This window comes from Lepisma saccharinum, chromosome 30, assembly GCF_977018435.1.
Source record: "Lepisma saccharinum chromosome 30, izLepSacc3.1, whole genome shotgun sequence".
Taxonomy (NCBI): Eukaryota; Metazoa; Arthropoda; class Insecta; order Zygentoma; family Lepismatidae; genus Lepisma; species Lepisma saccharinum.
In genome coordinates this window covers 27,296,547-27,319,283 of record NC_139258.1, presented here as the reverse complement: position 1 = coordinate 27,319,283, position 22,737 = coordinate 27,296,547, and the positions used below count along the sequence as shown (strand labels likewise).

General features: G+C 38.8%; 1 long non-coding RNA gene across 1 annotated transcript; it reads left to right on the top strand.

Moving 5' to 3' along the window:
* The first annotated feature begins 1,368 nt into the window (after positions 1–1,368).
* LOC145981780 (uncharacterized) lies at positions 1,369–21,890 on the top strand. Its single transcript, XR_014440988.1, has 3 exons — positions 1,369–1,487; positions 13,452–13,527; positions 21,743–21,890. It is a non-coding gene; the product is annotated as an uncharacterized LOC145981780 (long non-coding RNA).
* Positions 21,891–22,737: the final 847 nt, after the last annotated feature.

Here is a 22,737-nt window from a genome sequence, read left to right as displayed (position 1 = left end):
CTTTTGAGAAACATTGGGTCTACTGTACTTTTACTCGGAGATTTGTTTTATAATTTTATTCAATGTCATGATTGTGCTGAGGATTTACCATAAAATACCTTCTTTTTTTGTTATTTGACCGTAAAAATGTAGGGTTTTGCGTTTAAAAGCCGTTTCAGGTCAGTTCTGAGAGGAATATATGAATTTTATAGTGGCTGTTTTTGCATATTTTAATGACTGTTTTGAAGATAACTGATTTTTGAATGTCTAATCCGGATAAATGACGCTAATTCTGCCTATGTTTATCAATTTTAGTGCCTGATTTGTAATTTAGGAGGTTTTTGCATGTCTATTTTGAGAATTTTAAGTATCAGTCCTGATCCTTTCTTCAGTACCCCTCCCGCTAAATTTGCCAGTGCCACCACCATACAGTGTGTTTTAAAAGTCCTGCAAGATTCCCAAAATCTGTAACTTTGAAGTAATAGGTTTATTACAAAGAAATATTGTTTATTTACAGAGGAAAAATTAAAATTTTGTTCTGGCCACACTGCTGCACACGTGTGTGCAGGTGATCAATCGATCGCATGATTCCAACATGGCGTCGATGCAGGAAAAATTGACCCACACCTTGGCCCGCAACGTTGCCAGATCTTACGCCTTGCGATTACTGGCTGTGGGGACATGTCAAAACCCAGGTGTTTGCACAGAAACCGACGGATCTTAACGACCTGTAGTTCAATGTACGTGATGTGATTCACAACATTCCGAACGAGAACCGTCAAAACAAGATTCTTGGATTCAAACGAAGATTGCAAGAGTGTCTGGACGTGAATGGTGCCCAGCTGGAGATGAACCAAAATACATCAAACTTTAATTTTAAAGTTTCATCTGTGCAACAAACAATATTTCTTGTAATAAACCAGTTACTGTAAAATATATAGGTTTTTAGAAACCTGCAGGACTTTTAAAACACCCTGTACAGTTAATTAATTGGGTTCCAAAACCGGGGGTGACAAGGTGCCAAAACTGGGGGGAGGTGTATATTTCCCTTTGTATATAATATTTAGCATAGTGCGGAGCCAAAAGTGACGAAAAGTGGTGGGGCAACTGCCGCCAATGTATTGTGAAATAAGGAAGTACACTTCCCAGCATAATCACTCGCAATGAGTGCATTCTGCGAAATGTTACGTGAATGCCAATCAATGACAGATTCCATACTTGCGTAATGTGCGTTGAAATAGAGTATTTTGCTTGGCCCACAGGTTTCTGATGAAAGTGAAATCCTTGCGTTTGTGCGGGTGGATTACATTCGAAAGTGTTCGCTCTTCTTCCGGCTTGTGTGTCTAGTACGATGTCGTGTGTGTTATATTCGTTGAAGTTGCAGAAGGAGTCACACTACACAGAAGAGGATGGGTTTTGCACAGAAGTACTTCGTGGCAGCCATTCTGTGCTTGCTTGTTTGTTTTTCCCAGGGCTTCTTTCTTGGTTGCACAAGAGCTGGTTCCTACGTAAGTAATCTTTTGTAGTTATCCATCAGGCACATATCTAGAATCATATTTCTGGGGAGAGGGGGGTCTGAACCAAGTGCCTCAAATTAATAATAATAATGTTTAAATTTAAAGAATTATAATTAATAATGATATTAATTAAAATAATCAAATCAATTAATATTATATTTTTATTACATGAACAGGCAAGAAGACGGTATAAGATATAGCAGCACGTATTCATTATTTAGCCTCCGTGTACTGTAGATTTGTAAAAAAAGAAAACAACTGCCCTGGCAAGGAAATTAATGTCACAAATATAAAGAATTGAATGTTTATTGAACATCAAAAAAGGATGTTAGATCCAGTTGACGAAAAAAGTTTCTGGTAGTAAGTATTTTATGGATATGCAGTGGCGGTGATTATGGGGGGCAGTTGCCCCCCACTTTTTTGCCACTATTGCCCCCGCACTATGCTAAATCCTATCTACAAAGGGAAATATACGGTCTTTGCCCCCCAGTTTTGAAACCCAATCGCCGCCAGTGTGCATATGTAATAACAGACCTTCCATGAATTTTCTTGGATACTGTCATTCAAAGTCACATGATTGCAATTAGTCCGGCAGTAATCTTTGATTAAACAACAAGTATATTTTAATTATTTAATTTTAGTTATTTTATTATTTTCATTATTTAATTTCAGTACTTAGTCTTTAGGGGGGTTCGGACCCCCTGGACCCCACAAATACATCCTTGTTATACATGTATCTCAAAGTTGTGTGGGTGTGAAACCCTAATTTCGCCCTAAAAAAGAAGGTCAAAGGGAAAGATGGCCCACTCCGAGCGACACGTCAGGTTTCATTTATTTATTTTAAAGTGTCGGCCCCGTGGCTTTGACGCCAGGAGTCCCGGGTTCGAATCCTGGCCTGGGCATGGATGTTTGTGAGTGTCCATTCATCATATCACCATTCACCCCATCTTCGCAAATTAGCCAAAAGTGGCACAAGAAGCGAAGTAAAATAAAGCAAATCAAATCAAATTATTTCTTTAAAATCCGTTTCCAGGTGACAAATGTCGCTGGTGGCTTGTCGCTTCGATGTGAAAGCTCCCTAAATAACTTCAAGTAAATGTCTGGTCCAGTAGAGATATTTGGTCCCGGATTCGAATCCCGGTCTGGTCATGAATGTTTGTGAGTGTCCATTCATCAGTTTCATCATGTCATCACTCATCGCCATCTTCGCAAATTAGCCAAAAGTGGCACAAGATGCGAAGTAAATTAAAGCAAATCAATCAATCAGTCAGTAAAGATATTTGGAAGAGTGAATTTTTTTCCCGCTCCCTTACACTGAAATAATAATGACATGTCGATACTGTTTCTCTGAATCCATATTCACTCTTTGCTCTTTCATATCGCAACATTTCCCTCTCTCCCTTTTTTTCAATTTATCTCGCCATGTCAATTTTCTTTCTTTTTATTTGTGCCTGTCCCTCTAGCTCCCTACATTTATTCTTTTTTTTGTTTCCTTCTCTTGTTATTCTTTCTCTTTCTACCTATCTCTCTCTCATTTTCTTTTTTTCCGCATTTCGACTTGACTTCTCTTTCTATCTGGCTCCTCTTCACATTTCTATCTTCCTTGTTTCCTACTATTGATCTTTTTTCATTCTGTCTATCCCCCTTTCTCCCTGAAAATTGTCAAAAATACTAGGGCCGAGACGATACCGATACCCATGTATAGGTATCGTTATCGGAAAGTATCGGTTAAATATTATTTACCGATATCGGCCGATACTTTTCAGTCATTTTCGCGGGGTCCACAAAATTGCCTCCTCGCGGCATTTTCACGAAGTCTAAATTATGCAAATTTCCGATTATTCGTTCCATTAATTTCATATGAGCACAGTATGAGACTTCGAGTATCATTTATTCCGCAATTCTTATCTATTGTTATAACCGATTTTAAGAAAAGGGATATGTTAAAAATAACCACAAAATTTAAACGTTAAAAATATTTTACTGTTAATATTTTGTTATTAGGAGCACAGGCTTATGTACATTTTCATCGCAAAACAGGGAACCATGTGTTATGTTCTATAATTAATCCCCCCTCAAAAACACAGTATATGTATAATATAATGATACTCCTCCACATGCCACTGAAATTGTACAGGGCAGGAGTGTATATTCCAGGCTAGAAAGTAAAATACTAAAGAAAAATCTATTAGAAACTGTGAATTAACCTGATTTCAAAAAGAAGATAATGGCGATTCTGAAGTTGGCAACCTGAATTGTTAGGAGTTGGCAACCAGAATTCTTAGGAGTTGGCTACCTGAATTCTTAGGAGTTGGCAACCTGAATTCTTAGGAGTTGGCAACCTGAATTCTTAAGAGTTGGCAACCTGAATTTTCATAAGTTTGCAACCTGACTGCCGTTGGGATGGCAACGTGGCTTCCTTGAAGACGTCAAGAATGAGTCTAGTCTTCTCCCTTCCTCCATAGCCTAGGACCAGGTGTCATAGTGAGATAGCCCAAGTCTTTTTCTCAGCATATGCTACTGATACAGGGTGTTCCAATTAAAAGTAACCCGGCTCCGATCAACAGTTACATGCCAAGCATCGCGAAAAGAAATGGAGTTGGTGTAAGGATGACCTTGAGCACCAACCACGGTTCACGTTACAATGGCCTATTCCATTTTACTGGTGCAATATAGCCGTCATTTGCCTCATATACAAATGTCTTTGAGGTGGGCTATACTTACACTGGGACACCCAGCATATCAAAAAATGTTTGCGGTTGTTCTCTAACATACAGTTAATTCTTTATTTAGGTTCGAGTCCTGGTTTGATAACGTATGCATTATATTCTTAAATAACATCAAACATTACATTTTGAACAATACATCTCCACCAGCGTCAACAGAACCATTGTTTCTCTTTACCTAAATTAATTACGCGAGAACGACCTGCCTGCCCTCTGTCGGCAACAACGTTTAATTAGCAACATGCGGGTGGTAGATGCGAATAGAACAAGACGTGACCTGCTGAAAACGCACGTACGACACTAATCAGCAACGTTAATTAACTCTGATTAAACAAAAGAACAAAGCGGCACCAACAAAGGGACAACGATACTTGAAAAGCGAGAAGTTACGTGAGCAACACTTCATAAGGCAAAGTCTTAAGACGGAGTACTGGACAACTATACTTCATTGGACTCTTGCGTGCAAATGTTATTGTACCGATTAACAGTGGCGGTGATTGATTGGGTCCCAAAACTGAGAGGGGGGGCAAGGTGCCAAAAGTAGGGGGCAAAGACAGTATATTTCCCTTTGTAGATAAGATTTAGCATAGTGCGGGGGCAAAAGTGGCGAAAATTGGGGGAACTGACCCCCTCGCACCCCTAATCGCCGCCACTGCCGATTAGTACAGGCTGAAAAGGGTATTCTTGTACAGTCATGGTCACTTCTGGCTTGTAACGATTATATTGAAACTCAATGCGTCCACTGAGAATGCAAATGTTCTATGTCAATTCATTTTCTCAGGAGAGCCCCTTAAAGTTTGATGTAATATATTCTAGGATCTTTCTCACCATTGCGCTGAAAGTTTGTGTCATTGCAAAGGTTGATATATTGAAGCATCTCTAAAAAGAAGTAGTTGTTTGCTTAGGTATTTATGCTGTAATTAATTATTGAAATTTCTGATAGAACAACTGCACGCAATACCAGCTTTGATTTGAGAGTGCTAATGTTCTCTCTACCAGATATAACACTGCATTCTGGAAACGAGATGGAGATTAATCAATTTCATTATAAATTTGTCATTTTGTAGCTAAGTAAAATACATAATTCATATTTTGGGAAATCAACCAACTAGTTTGATACCACTATTATTCAAAAATTTGTCTGTTTGCAACAAAAGTAAGTTTACAATAAAAATAACCACTATTGCTAAGCAGCTCCCACAAGTGAGGTTAGAATGCAAGTATCTCATAATCGGATGTTGTTTGTGATTGGTTGATGAAATTGTCCTAAGGTTTAATTGACTGTTGGACTTTGCATTCTCGTGACTGCTACCAAATTCTGTACATGGGCCAAAAGAAATACTCAGTATATCAATATTGGTTGTATGAAGGCATCAGACGATAGCAGAGATGAAACAATTGCATCCTAAATAGACCACAGCCAAAATATCTCGATTTGTTTACAATTTCGAGACAGAACAGTTACATTCTCAATGGACGAATTATGGTATCCAGGGCTCGAAATTGAAATTTTAACGAAACTGAACGATTTACATACATGATGTTGCCTTTTTTTTTTGTCTGATTTCCAGATCGACTAGTGAAATGACGCACTGCATTAAAGTTAATAATAGTTAATATTACAATATTTACACACACATCAATATAATGCAAAATACATTAGAAAAGAAGCGTCTGGAATTTTCTTTTTGAAATTTAAACAGACTGAAATCGTGAACGATAATGAGTTTGCTCAAAAGTATCCTCAATACTTTTTGTTAATAACTTATTTTAAAATCAATTTGTAGGGGAAAGTCACCAAAACTGACACAGGGCTCCTAAACCGACACACCACTATTTCACAGCCGAGAAGTTCTTTCACTTTGCGGTAACAGGGTAAATCTATTCTTTAGGCTTCCAAGATAATGTGCGACAGTGAAACGAGCGCTGGTGTTGGTTTTCTGTGTGTAGGGAGAGACTTTTGTTTTGGGGGGATTTCAATACGTTTGTTTGTCTGTGCATAACACTATAGCCTGACCCTGTGGCCGAGTGGTTAGCACATCGCGCTGCGACGCCAAGGGTCCCGGGTTCGAATCCTGGTCGGGCTTGCTTGTTTGTGAATGTCCATTCATCAATTTCATCATTTCATCACTCATCCCCCTCTTCGCAAATTAGCCAAGAGGCACAAAACTGGAAGTAAAATAAAGTAAATCAAATCAAAATCAAAGCATAACACTATATTATTCATACCGGAAGGATGAGTAAAGTTTTACAGTTTTATCAGGTCATTGTAGATAGAATAGCGATTCCGAACATGTATTTACTTTAGTTGTGAAGATGTGGCATTTGTAAATGTTTCAGGTTATTGTTATTGATGGTGTCGTTTCCTAAACCAACATACGTCAATAATTAGGTTCCCTAAACCGTTGCGCGAGATGAAAATGTCCAAGATGCTGAATGGATTTTGGTGAAGGATTTATGCTGAAGATGCCAGTGGGGAAAAATGGATAATGTGCATAACGTGCAATCTTGGGCTCATGTTCAATGTACAGGTGCAGAACATGACTTACAATTACGTCTGTGTTTTCTGTAAATGACTTGCCATTGATGGCTAAATAGTCCAAAGAAATTGCATTTGTTTCATGATGATTAAAGGAATTGCTTTATTCGCTAATAGAAAACATTTACATATATTTGTTTGTGTTGCTTTGTAATATAATTCCTTATTTAAACAGGTATGTCGGTTTAGGAACCCATTTCCTGAAATGGCATAATTGTATCTTACGTGAAAAAATGATTTTGTGGAATAAAATGTTGATGTAATATATATTGTTAGACAGCTTATACTTGGGCATATAATTAAGGTATACATTTATGTGTTCCACTTCGGAAAATTCTTTCTCTACCATTAAATGGTATTTTCATGTAATTTTGCGTGTGACCAAGGATTGGATATATTGTTTGACTTCCTTGAAATTATACCCTTGGGTTAATCAGGGAAAATGAGAAATGATGACAGAAAAACACTGAAAAAGGGGAAATTTAAAAAAAGAGGGAATACTGCAGATGGTGTTCTGGTTGCAGTTCCAAGGCTTGGTTCTTTGTCTCCATATACGCCGTCACACTTTGCTAAATCCTCTTGCGGCAACAACATATTTCCATGCAGGCGGGAAGCTTAAACGAATGCTATAATATGTACTAATAAAGAGTCGGCCAATTATTTGTACAAGGTTTATTACGAGCTTACAGGACGCTGGTGCTTCCAATTAAGCAATTAATCTGATTGTTGGTGACGTCATGGATTGTGTTGAAATAGCATACTTAAAAAATAACCAAAATTACTTAAACCGTATCCTAAACAAAGTACTATCTACAATCGTGTTCAACTATTTTAATCAGAAATAGTGAATATGCACTACAGTAAAAACTCGTTAATCCGGACCCCGATAAGCCGGATTTCGCTTAATCCGGACAGGCAAAAAAAAAAGCAGAATGCAAGGTTTTATTAAATGTGGCTAGAAGGCAAGAAGAGAACTTCCCAAAGAAAAGGCAGTCAACCACTGATGAAATTCTGTTTCCCGCAGACGACTTTGTACTGTACTGTATAGTGTATTTAGGCCTATGCCCTTTAAATACGCCATAATAAACGTGTTTTGTTGCTATAAACTGAGTTTTAATGCACTTTCTACTGTTCTTTTAAGTTATTTCAGTTAATCCGGACTTTCGTTAAACCGGTCAACTTATCCCCCAATTAGTCCGGATTAACGAGGTTTTACTGTATTTGTTTAATTATAGAATGAAATCAGGAAGTAAAAATATTATTTTACATGACACAATGTAAATTTACTACGTCAAAATTCAATGAGAAGTAAAAAAGAAGATACTGTTTTAAAACCCCCTTTTCGAAAATCCTGTTCACGCCACTGATTGTTGATAAAATTGTGAAGAAAATAGTAATTGTGGAACTGAGGAAATAGCATTTTTAATAGAATTTTGGATTCTAGTGGGAGAAAATATAAGTTAGGTAAAGAGACCTTCATAAATATACTGATTACATTAACTTGCGTGTGTATGTTTGTTTATAAGCGATCTACCAAAACATGAAATATTCGACATTGTAAGCCAATCTCCGTGGCTGAGTAGTTAGCACAGCGCGCTACGAGACCAGGGGTGACCATCACCGTAAAACACAATACAGGGTGTTCATAAAGTCCCGGTACCATTACAAAAAAACAACATACCAGTAACATTACTACAAATTGGTTGAACAGTACCTTCTTCCTCAGTCGGAGGAATTCCAGCCAACCATAATTTTTCAAGATGGGGCACCCCCTCATTGATCCAAGGATGTTCGAGGTCTTCTGGATAGGCATTTCTCTGGCAGGTGGATAGGCCGTGATGGACCTTTTCCCTGGCCAGCGCGCTCTCCTGATTTCACACCCTTGGATTTCTTCTTCTGGGGGTATGTCAAAGATTGTGTTTACCGTACTCCTGTTCCAGATGTTGCTACTCTTCAAAGGATAGCGAAGAGTATCCTGTTACTGGTGATATGCTGGGGTGTGTATGGGCAGAAGTGGATTACCGCCTTGATGTTCTGACAGCAACTAGAGGGGCGCGCTTTGAGGTGTATGGCATATAAACGTGGAGAGTTGTAGCTCATTTTGCAATCAACAGCATTGTTCTATTGCATGTAGTTTCCGAGCTATGTTTCTGTAATGGTACCGGGACTTTATGAACACCCTGTACTTTGTGTTGATATTAAATTGAAGTTTTGATAAACACAATGAAAAACAACTATCTGTATATTTGTGGAAATGAGATTTTTGTAAAATTATTTTGCTGTTTTCACATTATTTTTTTTGGTGTCTCGGATTACATTTAGACTATTAATACGGAGAAAATATATCAACATCACACTTGTTTCGAGTTTATAACATGTCCTAGAGTCCAGCGCAGATATTTCTGCCGTGCGATGCGCGAAACAACTAAAGAAGCAGTGTTGCTAATGGAGCAGATAGAAAAATCGCTGCAGTGCGCCGATGCACAGCTGTTACGTACAACAATAAAATTAGAGAATTCAGATCTATCTAACGTTGAGTTTTAAACGTCATGCATTATACCAGGACTAGGATTAATATGTACTAACAAGTGGCTTTGTATGTAGCTACATACATATGGACTAAAAATTCTCAAAATATGAACTAACACATACGTAAAATTACCAAAAATGCTGCAAAGAAGACTTCTTCATACGATTCCTTATTTGAGTGATTTCAAACAAAATAAAAAATATATATATATTATTTTTCATTGCATTAATGCAGTGGTGGCGTTCTAACTTTTCACTCCCAAAACCCGTATACACTGGTATGGAACTGCAACGGCAGATAATAACATGCCAACGTGTTAAACCGCTAGAATTGCACCATAACACTCCTCCTCAAGCAGTATTATTATTTCCTCTCTGAGATCGGCGACAGTCGATTGCCTTTGTTGTACATTTACAAAGGATGCCGGCTTCCACAACAATAACAAGTACATCCACTGCCACTAGACGATAAGCTGCGCGGCTTTTTCTTTTGCTATGAACCAGGGCCGGCGCTAGTCATTTTGCCTCCCTGGGAGGTGGCGGCAGATGCCGATCTATTTCGACCCCCACCCCGGTCATTACGCAGCAACGGAAAATTGAAAATCAATATATTCCTAACTAAAACATCAAAATATAAAATAAATAATGAGACTTCTTATGCTATTTCAATACTATTCAGCGCAAAAGAATATCTCGCTCGATCACAGTTTTCAATAGGCTTATTTTTTTCTTCTCTTCAAATTTTGCCGCTCTGGGCGATGGCACGGTTCACCCTCCCCTTCCGCCGGCCCTGCTATGAACTTGGTCACCCATCAAAGCATGGCAATTTTAACACAGAAAACAATATGCATCGCATTAAGCAGCAAAAATGACAGCCTCCTCTTCCTCCACCTAAATCCCATCTTTCGCAGCAAACGTTGCAAACTCTCTTGACTTCCCGCAAAATGTATGTCCGCCTGTAATTTGACATGCAATTTTTTCAATGTCGGCACTTCATTTTCACGCAGAGCGTAGTCGTATATGCGCCTACGGATAACGTTTTCATCGAAAGCGTCTACTGACGATTTGGTCGCTGGTCTTTGTCGTTCTTTCCCGGGAGTGTGGAATGATGTGGAGGGGCCTTCTGACATCTCAAGAGATTGTCTTTCGTTCATGATAGCCCTGATTGTTCGTTCAGGAACTCCAGTCGTAGCCGCTGCTCTCTTGCCAAAATGCTGTATTGGGATGCTAACACCTTCACTGGCTTCCTCCTTCATGAACTCGTGCACGTTGCTTAGAATTTCCCGAGCTTGGCTATGCAAGGTTTTTAATTTCAACTTTGACAGAACTGGAGGTATTATGGAATTTAACGTTAATTAACAAACGCACACGCAATACACGTACACAACGTCAAACCGGTAAAATACTTAGTATAAAATAAAAATATGGTGCTTCCAATCCAACAAAACTCACCGTCATTTTACCTGCCTTTCCCCTTCCGTGACAGAAATAGTGCTTCATTATTACAGTTGGCAACACTAGTTACTAGCTAGCCAATGAACATGCACTGCATAAAAGAAGCAACCACTACGCCGTGCTATATTGCCACATTACCGTCCCTGCCGAACGGTGTGAACCGCGAGCTGGAGCGCTATTCAATTGTTTTCAATGATGTTTGCGCGAATGTGTCCAGGAATGGAATGACAATATGGCAACAATAGCGAAGGTTTTCGAGCAGGGTAGAACACGTGATACTAAGAGAGAAGGAGACGAAACGAAAATTGGTATCTACGCAACGGCAAATTTATGTGTGATGCACTCTACATCTTCTTTTGGAAAGCAAAATTACTATCATGTTATAGCTAATCGCTAGTCTATTTACTTCTTTTCGTGCCGTACACACTGCCATTTGCTTTCTAAAATGTGAACTCGCCCAAATTTTAAGCGTTCAATTCAACGACTTGTTCGTGATTCATTTGATCGTGTAGAAGGCGCTTTATATATGGTCATACAAGTACGTACCTGGGGATGAGGGTCCGTGGGTTATATAAGGTGGAGGTCGAAAGTGAGTGTGTTCAGAGAAAAACCGAAGGTACAGATTTCTCAATGCGTTTCTTCTAGGAATTTCACTTCTTTAATGCCACACGTAATACCCGCATTTGCCCCATGTGACACAAAGGCTGCTGGTACTCCGGTAGACCGTTATAAATTCATAACTTTGTGCTGATTGTTAGATCGGACGATTTTTGTCCAATATAACTCATATTTCTCCTCAATTGTAAACATATTTTCTAACACTGTGACGTGTGACATGAAATGTTAACGGAAATCATCAATGTGCGAATTAACGGGGTGGGGGGGGGGGGGGCTGGGATTTACCCCCGCAAAAATTTTCATCCCCAGTAGAAGATATGCCAGGGATGTTTTTATCCACCCCCCCCCAAAGTGAAAGGAATTCAAAAGATATACCATTTCTTAACTATGGAATGAACACCACTGAAAAACCATTCGTGAAAATAGTTATTTAACTTTCAATACAATTGCATCCTACTTCGCACTTGAAGTTCTATTTTTAACTAGCCCATTGTTTACTTCTTACATTGTTGTCGTGTTCAGAGGTTTTACAAAGAGCTCCAAGACTAACGCCATTACTCTGTCCATTGTTGAGTTAACTACGAAAACCTACCGCTATTGAAAATAGGTTTGATTTCGTTGACACTATTCGTTTCAATAGAAGCTTGGTCAAGTCTTGTACTACTAAAACGACTCTTTTTTGCATGCGTTTTCTCAGAATGTAAAATATTCTGTGTTACTAAATTACATGTAAATGTTATCACAAAATGTAATGTACTAGGTAAGAACCACTCTTCTAAGGTATTGTTTTTAGTTCACTAACTGATAGCATAAACAAATTTTTATGCCCAAAACTTACCAACGAAATGAAATCACAAGTACGCACATCCCCCCAAAAGCAAAAAGGTTAATTCGCATACTGGTTATCACACATTCTTCTATCTGTTTAGTTCTTTGTTAATTCATTTTTACTTTATGAACAAAAGGTTCAGTACAATGGTGCTTCTACAGCATCGTCTTTAGAGTATTTCCTTCGTGTGCAATGTTATAGTCGACGCTCTAGCTACGTTAGCGACCGGCTGGCTTTGAAGTCGACGGAGCGCGCCCACCAGCTGCAACAATCACATTCAACGCACAGTGTTGTCACACATACTCTACACCACCTTGTCCCACCACGCACAAGCACCTTCCCACAGTCTCCATATTGAAGTTGCAAAGTACGGCAACAGCGTATCCGCAGTCAGGTGACTGAGACTCCACGTGGAGTAGACGAGCAGAATGACAGCTGCGCCCATTGACTCAAGGACTCCTCGTGGAGTAGACGAGCAGAATGACAGTTGCGCCCATTTGCTGAAGGTTGAGTGTCATTGGACGAAAACAACTCGCCCGCTATTTATCCCCACCCACGTTTGTGGCGGCGGATTCTTTAGTTCTTCGACGTTAACGAAGTAAACGCGTTGACTTTACACATTAGTTCTCCGTGTCTCAGTATTTCTTTACTTCTCTGCCGCTTTCTTAATTTCTACCATTCCTTCTATCTCTCTTTTTCTTCCTATCTTTAATTATCTCTTTCTCTCCAATCTTAAATCCTTTCTTTCTCTTCCTCTTCCTCTCTCTCTCTTTCGTTGTCCATTACTCTCTTAAATTCAGCTTTTCTTTGTTTCTCTTTTTCCTCTCTAAATTTCCTTCCTTTCTCTCTATTTCGTCCACTAAATCTGTTTTCCTCTTTTGTCACTCCTCTCTATCTTGCTCTCTATTTCTTCCTCAGTGACTCTATATTTTCTTTCTGGCTCTCTATGTCTGCTTCTCCTTCTGTATATTTTCTTCCTTGCTCTCTATTTCTTCCTCTACTTAGGTATTTTTCTTCCTTCCTCTCTATTACCCTTCAATTCCAAATAAAATATGGACTTATCAGACATAACTACGACTGGATTGCTCTTGCCCAGGATAGGGACAGATGGAAGGCTTGTGTTGCTGCAGCCAAAAACCTTCGAGTTTAAGAATGCTAGAGAGTTAGTTAGTTATTCCTTGTAGTTAATTAACAATAACATAATACAGAGAGAAAGGAAAAGAAATGAACTCATATCATTACATCTCTTTTGTTTCCAGTGTCTTTTTGATTCCGATTGCTGCTTTGGGAAGTGCATATGGCTGCAGTATCCCATCCCTCGAAGAATGTGCTGGTGTAAGTATCTATTGTTAAGGGATTCAAATCTGGCGAGTCATCTGGCCACTTTACTCAGCGCCAAACGGAGCAGATGTTCATAGCGAAAGTTAAAGTGCTCGTGTCTTCACTTGAAAGACTGTTGAGAAGTGATACAAAATGTATTTAACTTCTTTAGCACTGGCGTAACCGGGTATGGTCTCCCGGTCGCCCCTCCACGAAATTTAGCCAAACTATGTAGAAATTTTGCCCAGTGCATTGTGGATGCTTGCAAAATACTTTACGACAGTGCTGATCTTGAAATTCACTCTTTTTACTACTCAGGAAGGCAGGCCCGTACCCAGGATTTTTTTAGGGGGGGGGGGGCAAGCTCGAAACCGTGGATATATATGTACATGTCATGAAATATATGTCATTTATTAAATAATTAATTAATATAATTAGACATGTATAAATAAATTAATTTGGTACATTTATAAACTAGCAAATTAATACTTGTAACAACTGGTTCAAAATGACAAGAAATTAGACAATAGGTGAAAAGTTTATAATAAGTGTTAGATTTGATTTAATTATTCCTTTCTATTAATAATTATCAATAAAATTTCATACTTTTATTGTGTTATGGATCTATAATGGTGTAAATCTGTTAATGGTCTCTCCAAAGGAAATATCTCCTTATCAGAGCTGTAGCTAGAGATTTTAGCGCCCAGGACGAGACTAGATTATCGCACCCCTGCACCGAATTTGTACCCCTCTGCCTACTTAGACATTGAAGAAATTTTATGTGCCTACTCTTTTCCGTTGAATCCGACGAAAATAAAACTTAGCATTCAAGAAATGTGGATAATAAAAGGACAATCCCACTTCATCTTCACTCAAGCAGTGTGTGGTATTGTTCACATCAGCAAATTCGATTTAAAATTAAAAATCTGATATACGTAACTAGGTGGAGGGGCAAAAAATAATAGACTTTGAGAACACATTAGTTTCCTATTAAATTAACATGTAAGTGCTATGTTTTATTTCCGACGAGAGGAAGTGAGAAATGGAGGAGAAATAGCAGGTCGGTATAATTCTGTGTTCCAGGGGCCTAGGGTGACTATAATGACAACCCCCTCTGCAGCTACGGCTCCGTTCCTCAAGTCCATTCTGATATAATTATAAAATCTTATCTATGACTATAGAAGTACTTTTTAACCTCATGCTGTTACCAGCTCTAAAGGAAGATAGAGACAGAGAGAGAGAGAACAAGAGATGTATGCAACACATACACACCCAGACATTATTCTTTTTTCCTCCTTCTTTGTATGTTTTTCTGATATTATGCTTAGTAAAGTATGTATAAAGTCAAAACTAATTGCTTATTTCTACGGTTTGAATTTCAATTTTTGGGTGCGTCAGCACTTAAAGGCTATTTTGCACCAGTCACGTTATACGGGGTCCAGCCCCTTATCTTACCTATATTAACTGTAATGTCGTTTACTAAAATATTAAAACATTCTGACTTCGGTTGAAAGCAGAGGCTGTAAAGGGGCGCTCAGCACACATATGGACAAAACACAGACGCCAGAGCCTCGTTAGTCTGTAAAATGCAGTCCAGGGTGTACTACGTGGAAGTGAGGTTGACAATCGGGTGTCCTAAGTGGAAGGATCACCCCTTACACCCCTATTTTTATTGCTATAACAAAAACTCTTTGTTAACTTCCAGGTTAACATAGCTTACAGGCCGAATCCAAGTGTTAGGTAATAATCACAATCTAATTATTGATAACAACTCGTTTGAACCAGTTTCCAAATTCAAATACTTAGGACTAATATTAACAAATGAAAATTATATTCAAGAGGAAATAAAAAGTAGGTTTAATTCAGGAAATGCATGTTACTTCTCTCTTCATAAACTTTTGCCTTCTTGTCTAATATCTAAGAAACTAAAAGTTAAAATACACAAAACAGTAATTTTGCCTGTAGTATTATATGGGTGTGAAACTTGGTGCCTTACATTGAAAGAGGAACATAAATTGAGAGTATTTGAAAATAAGATCCTTAGGAAAATCTTTGGACCTAAAAGGGATGAGGAGACAGGTGAGTGGAGAAGGTTACATAATTTAGAGCTACATAATTTGTATTCACGTCCAGATATTACTAGAATAATTAAATCAAAAAGACTTAGGTGGGCAGGCCATGTGGCACGAATGGGAGAGGAAAGAAGAGTTCACAGGATTCCTGTTGGGAAACCCGATGGTAAGAGACCTGTAGGAAAGCCAAGACGAAGATGGAGGGACAACGTTGAGATGGACCTAAAGAAAATCGATCGGTAGAGCTGTAAAAGAGTATATAGATGTTGCTCAAGATAGGGACAGATGGAAGGCCTATGTTGCTGCAGCCATGAAGCTTCGGGTTTAAGAAGGCTAGGGAGTTAGTTAGTTAATAACAAAAACTCTTCCCTTCGGAACATTTTGATAGGGAGGGTGGGGGGGGGGGCTGAATTTTAATAGAACAGGATCGTTGGTGGAAAAGTGGGAGATTCCCCCTCCGCCATGGGAATTTGTACCCTGGATGTGACTACAGCTGGATGTATAATTGTAGTGTTGCAATATTATGGACCAAAGTAACGGGGGGAAAATCAACTTGGTGATAGCCCCCTTCCTCTCTCCCTGACCTGACAATCAACAATACAGTCGCTTATAGAGAAAGGCTGTCACATGGGGTACAGCTCGGTGCTTATTGCTTACATTCCATTCTCAATCTCAAAAGTATTTGAATTATATAATATTCACAAATTAACAATGTTTTCAATTTTCTTAAACCACCACCATTGATCAGCCATGATTTGATTTGATTTGTTGGTACTATTATAGTATGAGGGTGACACCAATGAATCATATATTTCGCACATTTTTACATTGCTAATGTACTATATTGGAATGCAGAACATTTCTTAAGGTGAAATAATGCATTTCTAACTAAGATAATGTCTATTTCTTACATTTCCGACCGGATTTGAAATTATGCTAATACTTCGCAAACCATTGACGTTAGCCCCACAAGCCATTGACATTAGCCCCACAAACCATTCACGTTAGCCCCACAAACCATTCACGTTAGCCCCAAAAACCATTGACGTTAGCCCCCAAAACCATTCACGTTAGCCCCAAAAACCATTTTCCGTAAGGTTAGGTTAGGTTAAGTTAGGTTAGGCAAGCATAGTTAAAAAAAAAAATACTCGACTCGTCATATTCTAGTGAAAACACGGCGAGTTTGAAACACTGACTACGGGGTTACGTCATAAAACACACGGAACATTGTGCTCTCGTGCAGAAAGCAAATGGCGGCAGCAGCAACAGTGTGTCGGACAGAGATTTTCGTAGAAAACAACATGTATTCGCATTAAAATGGATCAAAACTACATTCACGAACTTCCACAACGCTACAGAAAATGATTTCCGTAAGTACTTTCTCCTGTAAATTTGAAGAAATCCGTCACCCATATACTATAATGTTACCAAGATTTGTAATAAAGATAACCTATGTTTACAAATATTAAATTTATAAGTTAAATTACATGTATTAGGAATGATTCTTATAATGAAGAACATGTCTGAATGTGAATTAATAAAAAAAAGGACATTTTCTCATCAAGACTGAAGTTCGAAAAAAATCAGGACAGGGATTAAAAATAGTGAACTGTCCCGACCAAATTGGGATGTTTGGTAACTTTGCATAAATGGTTATAAAGCTAAAATTACTAAATATAGTAGACTGCAGACTTCTGGCGTCTACCTCTCTCCAGAAACATCCCATTCATTTATGCAAGAAGAAAATTGAAATTCTTGCAAAATCTGAAAAATCGTCCATGTTATTTTTGTAGTTTTTATAGGTTCGCTATAAAATATTTCATGGGTCGAGGGGGGCATGGCTCCCTTGGGTACGGGCCTGCAGGCAGGAATTTCAAGCATTGGGAAAAATCACAACGGGAGCGACCAATTTATATTACAAAAGAATTATAGCTACCCCTTAAAGAACGATAGCTACCTCTAGAAACAAGCCACTTGTCAGTAGTCTACCAAGGATCTTAGAAAAATGAGGGAGGGATAATGGCGTCCGCAGAGAGGGTCAAGGGGAGTCACTTGCCCCTCCCCTGAAATTAGGAAAAGTGGGCAAAATATAACATTACACTTTTTTCTTATTTCTTCTTTCTAGGTGCATATCTCTTCTTGATCATTTCTTCTTTTGTGTTTTCTCTACCTGATCGTCTGTTCTTTCTCGTCCTTCTTTCTCTCTCTCTCTTACTTTCTGTTTCTGTTCTATACAAAGAGGCAGCTAGGAAGGCGGTTGAGCATTCTGCCATGAGATTGGAGAAAGAGGGCGCTGTTGCCAAACCGAACGTCACGGGAAGTGGCGTCTGCTAAAACCCGTGTATTTCGCTACAAAAAAACCACCACACGAACAGCAAACTGACCCAGGACTTGTAAGTTCTCTGTTCCCCTTTCCCTCCTTCACAGTAAAAAGAGTGAAGAATCCGTTATTCGTAGGATTTTCGCGCACTTCACCTTTCTGCTAACCGTCTCCCTGTCTGCTTCTTTCTAAGTGTACCGATCTCCGTGGCAGAGTGGTTAGCACAGCGCGCTGCGACACCAGGGGTTCCTGGGTTTGGGTGTTCTTTGTGAGCGTTCCATCATCAATTTCATATCATCTCATCACTCATTGTCGTGATTAGCCCAAAGTGGCAGAAATACGACGCTAAATAACAAAAATCAATCTTTCTGGCACTTGCTTCTCTATTTTCTTTCTCATTCCTGCTCGTTGTCTTTCTAATCATCATTATCTACCTCCTCTTTTGTGCTATTATTTCCTCTTTTTGTAAACATTTTCTTCGTAAACACACAGGGCCAGGAAATTTTTCCACTTTGACTCTCCTCCCCTCTTGAACAATTTCCTACAGTGGCCTATTGGTTAACATTTCCTTGTGGTGAATGCTACAATGCTTTTATGGTCGAGGCGTCCGTGGAGCGGCGGCTAGAGAGGCGGGAAGTTGTGCCGCGTCTGCCGGCAAAGTGGATGCAACATCCGCGTAACTAGAACCGCTATGTAATGAAATAATCTCGTACAATTACATGTACAGTTACAATTAAAATGAGTACGTACACTCGCCTCAATTAATACTCCGGCAGTTTGTTTCTTTACTCAGCATATTTGCAGAATATACAATTCAAAATACAAGTGTTTCAATATACGCTGTATAAAACACAACATATTACTAACTTCGTTGACCCTGTATCTTGTTACAATAAATGTTGGAAATTATGTCCTCCTGCATCCACACATTTACGGCATATTTATAGGAAATTCTCGCTAACACGTATCTGTTGCTCTTCCGAAATTGCTTCAATCCCCTCCTGATATTTTATTTATTTATTTATTTATTTATTGAACTCAACAGGTACCGGTACGTACCTAATTACAGAGCCCATATGAAGGATACACAGTGAACACAATTACATATATTTCTGTAATATATAGATAGAAATTATAGTATATGTACATATATATACGAGGGGGTACCAAAAAAACCGGAATAGCGCTGCGCTGGGCGGAGCATCCATAGTACGAATTTTTCCCGCTAGACAAGCGTCGAGCAACTTATTGTGAGTTCAGTACACTCAGTGGCTTCGCTGGGAAAGGTTGTGTCTGGTCACGGTGATTTTTTTTCGTAAAAGCTGTTTTGCTCGCACCTCGTTTTTTGTGATGGCCGATGTAAGAGAACAGCATGACTCTCTTACCACACGCCCCTTACTCACCTGACCTCGCTCCGTGCGACTTTTTTTTGTTTCCCCGAATGAAGAGGGACATGAAGGGACAGCAATTTGACAAGATAGAAGAGGTGGAGAAAAAATTCCGGTTTCTTTTGGGTACACCCCGTGTGTGTGTGTGTGTGTGTGTGTGTGTATATATATATATATGTGTGTGTGTGTGTGTGTGTGTGTGTGTGTGTGTGTATACGTATGTATATATATACACTTTATCACATCATTTCATTAGGAAATTATGTGTTTAAGCTTAGGCCATTGTGTTAATAGTGGCTTTATTGAAGTCCCTTAAGTTCATAGAAAAGATATCAATGGTGTTATTCTTGATTAGCAATTTATTGTAACTGGTGCACATTATCCACAATGGAGATTTCTTTTCAATTTTAGATCTGGCCTTCTTTATAAGAAAAATACATTATTTCGTTTCTATTCTTCTAATGTATGGCTTCAGGTTTAAAAGCTTGGTAGCTTGCCACGCAGACGTCATAAAGATGTCTGTTTCTTGTGCAAGGCGCCGGAGGGATTTTTGATCGCACTTCAACGTCGTCTACGTTTCGCTTCTTATCAAGAACACACCCTGATAACTTAAGTTTGTTCACAAGTGTCCGAACACTGTCTCTGTATGAAACAGGAACATCTGGGAATTCCGCTGCAAAACTTATTCTAACTTCCTTACAAGAATTCGTAATAACGTAAGAGTCGTACATAAAAATGCTTTGCTTCAAATTGTACGTATAGCGTGGCGCTATTAGTCAGCAGCAAAGCACCAGTGATACGTACACTAAAACAAAATAATCTAAAACACTTGTTAACACCTTAACACTTCACACACATGTGCAAACTGGACACCAGCTATCTGGTTACTGAAACACTGACGCGTCCAGTGCCAAGGTCAGCGTACAGCTGTGGATCTAAATGCCGGCAGATGTGCTCCCACTTCCCGCCACGCTAGCCGCCACTCCACGGCACTGTATATTTTACTAGTTCTTCAAAGTATCCAACATTAAAAAAAAACAAAAAAAAAAAACAACTTTCCAACAAATGAGGCATTGCTGCGTGTATTAATTTTTTTCAAATAACGCTCATACAGAGAACGTGAAGTTTCGTTGTTAGATTACGTACGTACATCCATGGGGTGCACACAAAAATATCAGGAGCGTTTCCTCGCCTCTGAAACTGTGGTCGAGAGGTAGTACATCAGTTCAGCGACCCTGTGGAAGTTGTGAGTGGAAAGATGCCAAGGAAGATCTGGCGAAATTCGATGAAGGGTGAGCATTATTGGTGATGCATCGAGGATAAACCAAAATCACCCTGGACGGTTTGGATCTTGGGAGCGAGGTATCTCGCCAACCGTTGAAAGGGTGCCAACAGACCGGATTGACGAATCAACGAAGTGGCCACCGGAATGCATGGCCGCAAGATGGAGCACGTGTGCACTTCCAGGAAGTGACGTCACCAGTTAGTTTAAATATGGACTCCGGGAAGGAACATCTTCAGTTCTTTTATATTTTCGAATAATTGTCCAGTGTAACCGTTCTTCACTTGTGATCCGTGAACTTACAAGCAAGGTCCACGAATCCATAAATTCTAATGGGTTCCACAACAGGACCAGAACCTTTTTCTCGCACAATTTAAATTACGTCCAAATTGTATATTGTTTAATTAAAAAAAGGGTTCCTGTACTGTATTTAAATTGATCCGGAAAAGAGATTCGTGCACCGTATTTAAATTGATCCGGGAAAAATGGTTCCTGTACCGTATTTAAATTCATCCGAAAAAAAAAAAGGATCTTGTACCGTATTTAAAATCATCCGGAAAAAGGTCCCTGGACCGTATTTAAATTGATCCGGGAAAAAATGGTCCTTGTACCGTATTTAAATGCATCCGGAAAAAAACGTTCTTGTACCGTATTTAAATTCATCCGGAAAAAAAGGTTCCTGGACCGAATTTAAATTGATCCGGAAAAGTATTTCTGGACCGAATTGAAATACTTTAAAGATGATAAGGATCTTTACGGTCCAAAACCCATTTATGGTTGCTGGTTTTCTCTCCTGGACCTTATGCTTTCAATGAGGTTCGTGAAGACTTCAAGAAATGTAGACATGATTTTTTTTTTGGGGGGGTGCGCCATTGCCCTTGGGGTGGATGGGCACACCTAGCCCTGGGTATGGGTGTTCCTTCATCATTTTCATCACTCATCCTCATCTTTGCGATTAGCCAAAAGAAGCAGAAATGCGAAGTAAAATAAACCATATCAATCAATCAACTTTCTAATATTGAGATTATATTTTCTCTGAGTTTTGCAATCGCTACGAATCCAACATTCTGTGCAAAAAAATCTTCAAATTTAATAATAGATGTCACAACAGATTTATAACTCAGGCAAATTAGTTTTAAGTTGACTGAATATTCTTCGCTATTTACAGATAACTGATACCCGGAGACGGCCATGGTTGCTAGGAGACCCTTCATTACATCCAAAGAACTCACGACGTTGCAGAGAGACGCGCCTTCCTGATAACTTCGGTTTCATTGGCGAAAATATTCAGCTGTGGAATATTTTTACAAATTGTGACTTTCCCCCAAATATTTAAATATTTTTTTCTATTTTTGTCCAACTTATATAAGTTTTACAGGCATGTAAATATATTTTTGAATGAATAAAATCTGAAGAAAATTTCTCCAAATATTTTGACATTCTCTGCTTATTTTATGTAAGCTTTCCCAAGTATGACTCATTCTCTTGACAACACAGGGTACGGCTAGGTATTACAAGGCTTAAGGATAATCTCTCTCTTTTTCAGCTCCCAAAGCATGGGAACATTGTGTACCCAAGGATGTATTTAAGGGTCCAGGGGGCTTGGACATCCCCCCCGAGAAAGACTTACCAAGTACTACAATTAAATTATAAAAATATACTTGTTTAACATTGAAGATAACTGCCTTTTTGAGTGTCTAATACGGAAAAATGATAAAAAATCTGTTGATGTTATCAATTTCAGTGCCTGTTTTGTATTTTGATGTCTTTTTGCCTGATTTGAGAGATTTAGTTCATATCATCACCCTAGCGATTACATGAAAATTCGGATCCTATTGAACCCTGTCTAATACCTTCACTTAGAAATTTAGTATAGAGGAATCTTATCACTGTTATTAAAAAATATTATGTTCTTAAAGAAAAATTAAGTACTTTGAAGCACACGAAAGTTCCCAAGCAACTGCGGAGGAGAAGGGGATGCATTGTTTCCTATGCAATTGGACTATCCCACTTCGTTCTCTAGCAAATTTCTTGTTATTAACACTCCCATATACTTTATTCGTTAGTTCTGTTAACTCTAATAAATGATGTGTAGTTGTCTTGAATCTACTGTACGAAACCATGTTTTTATGTATATTAATCTCTGAACTACAGAGAGGGAAA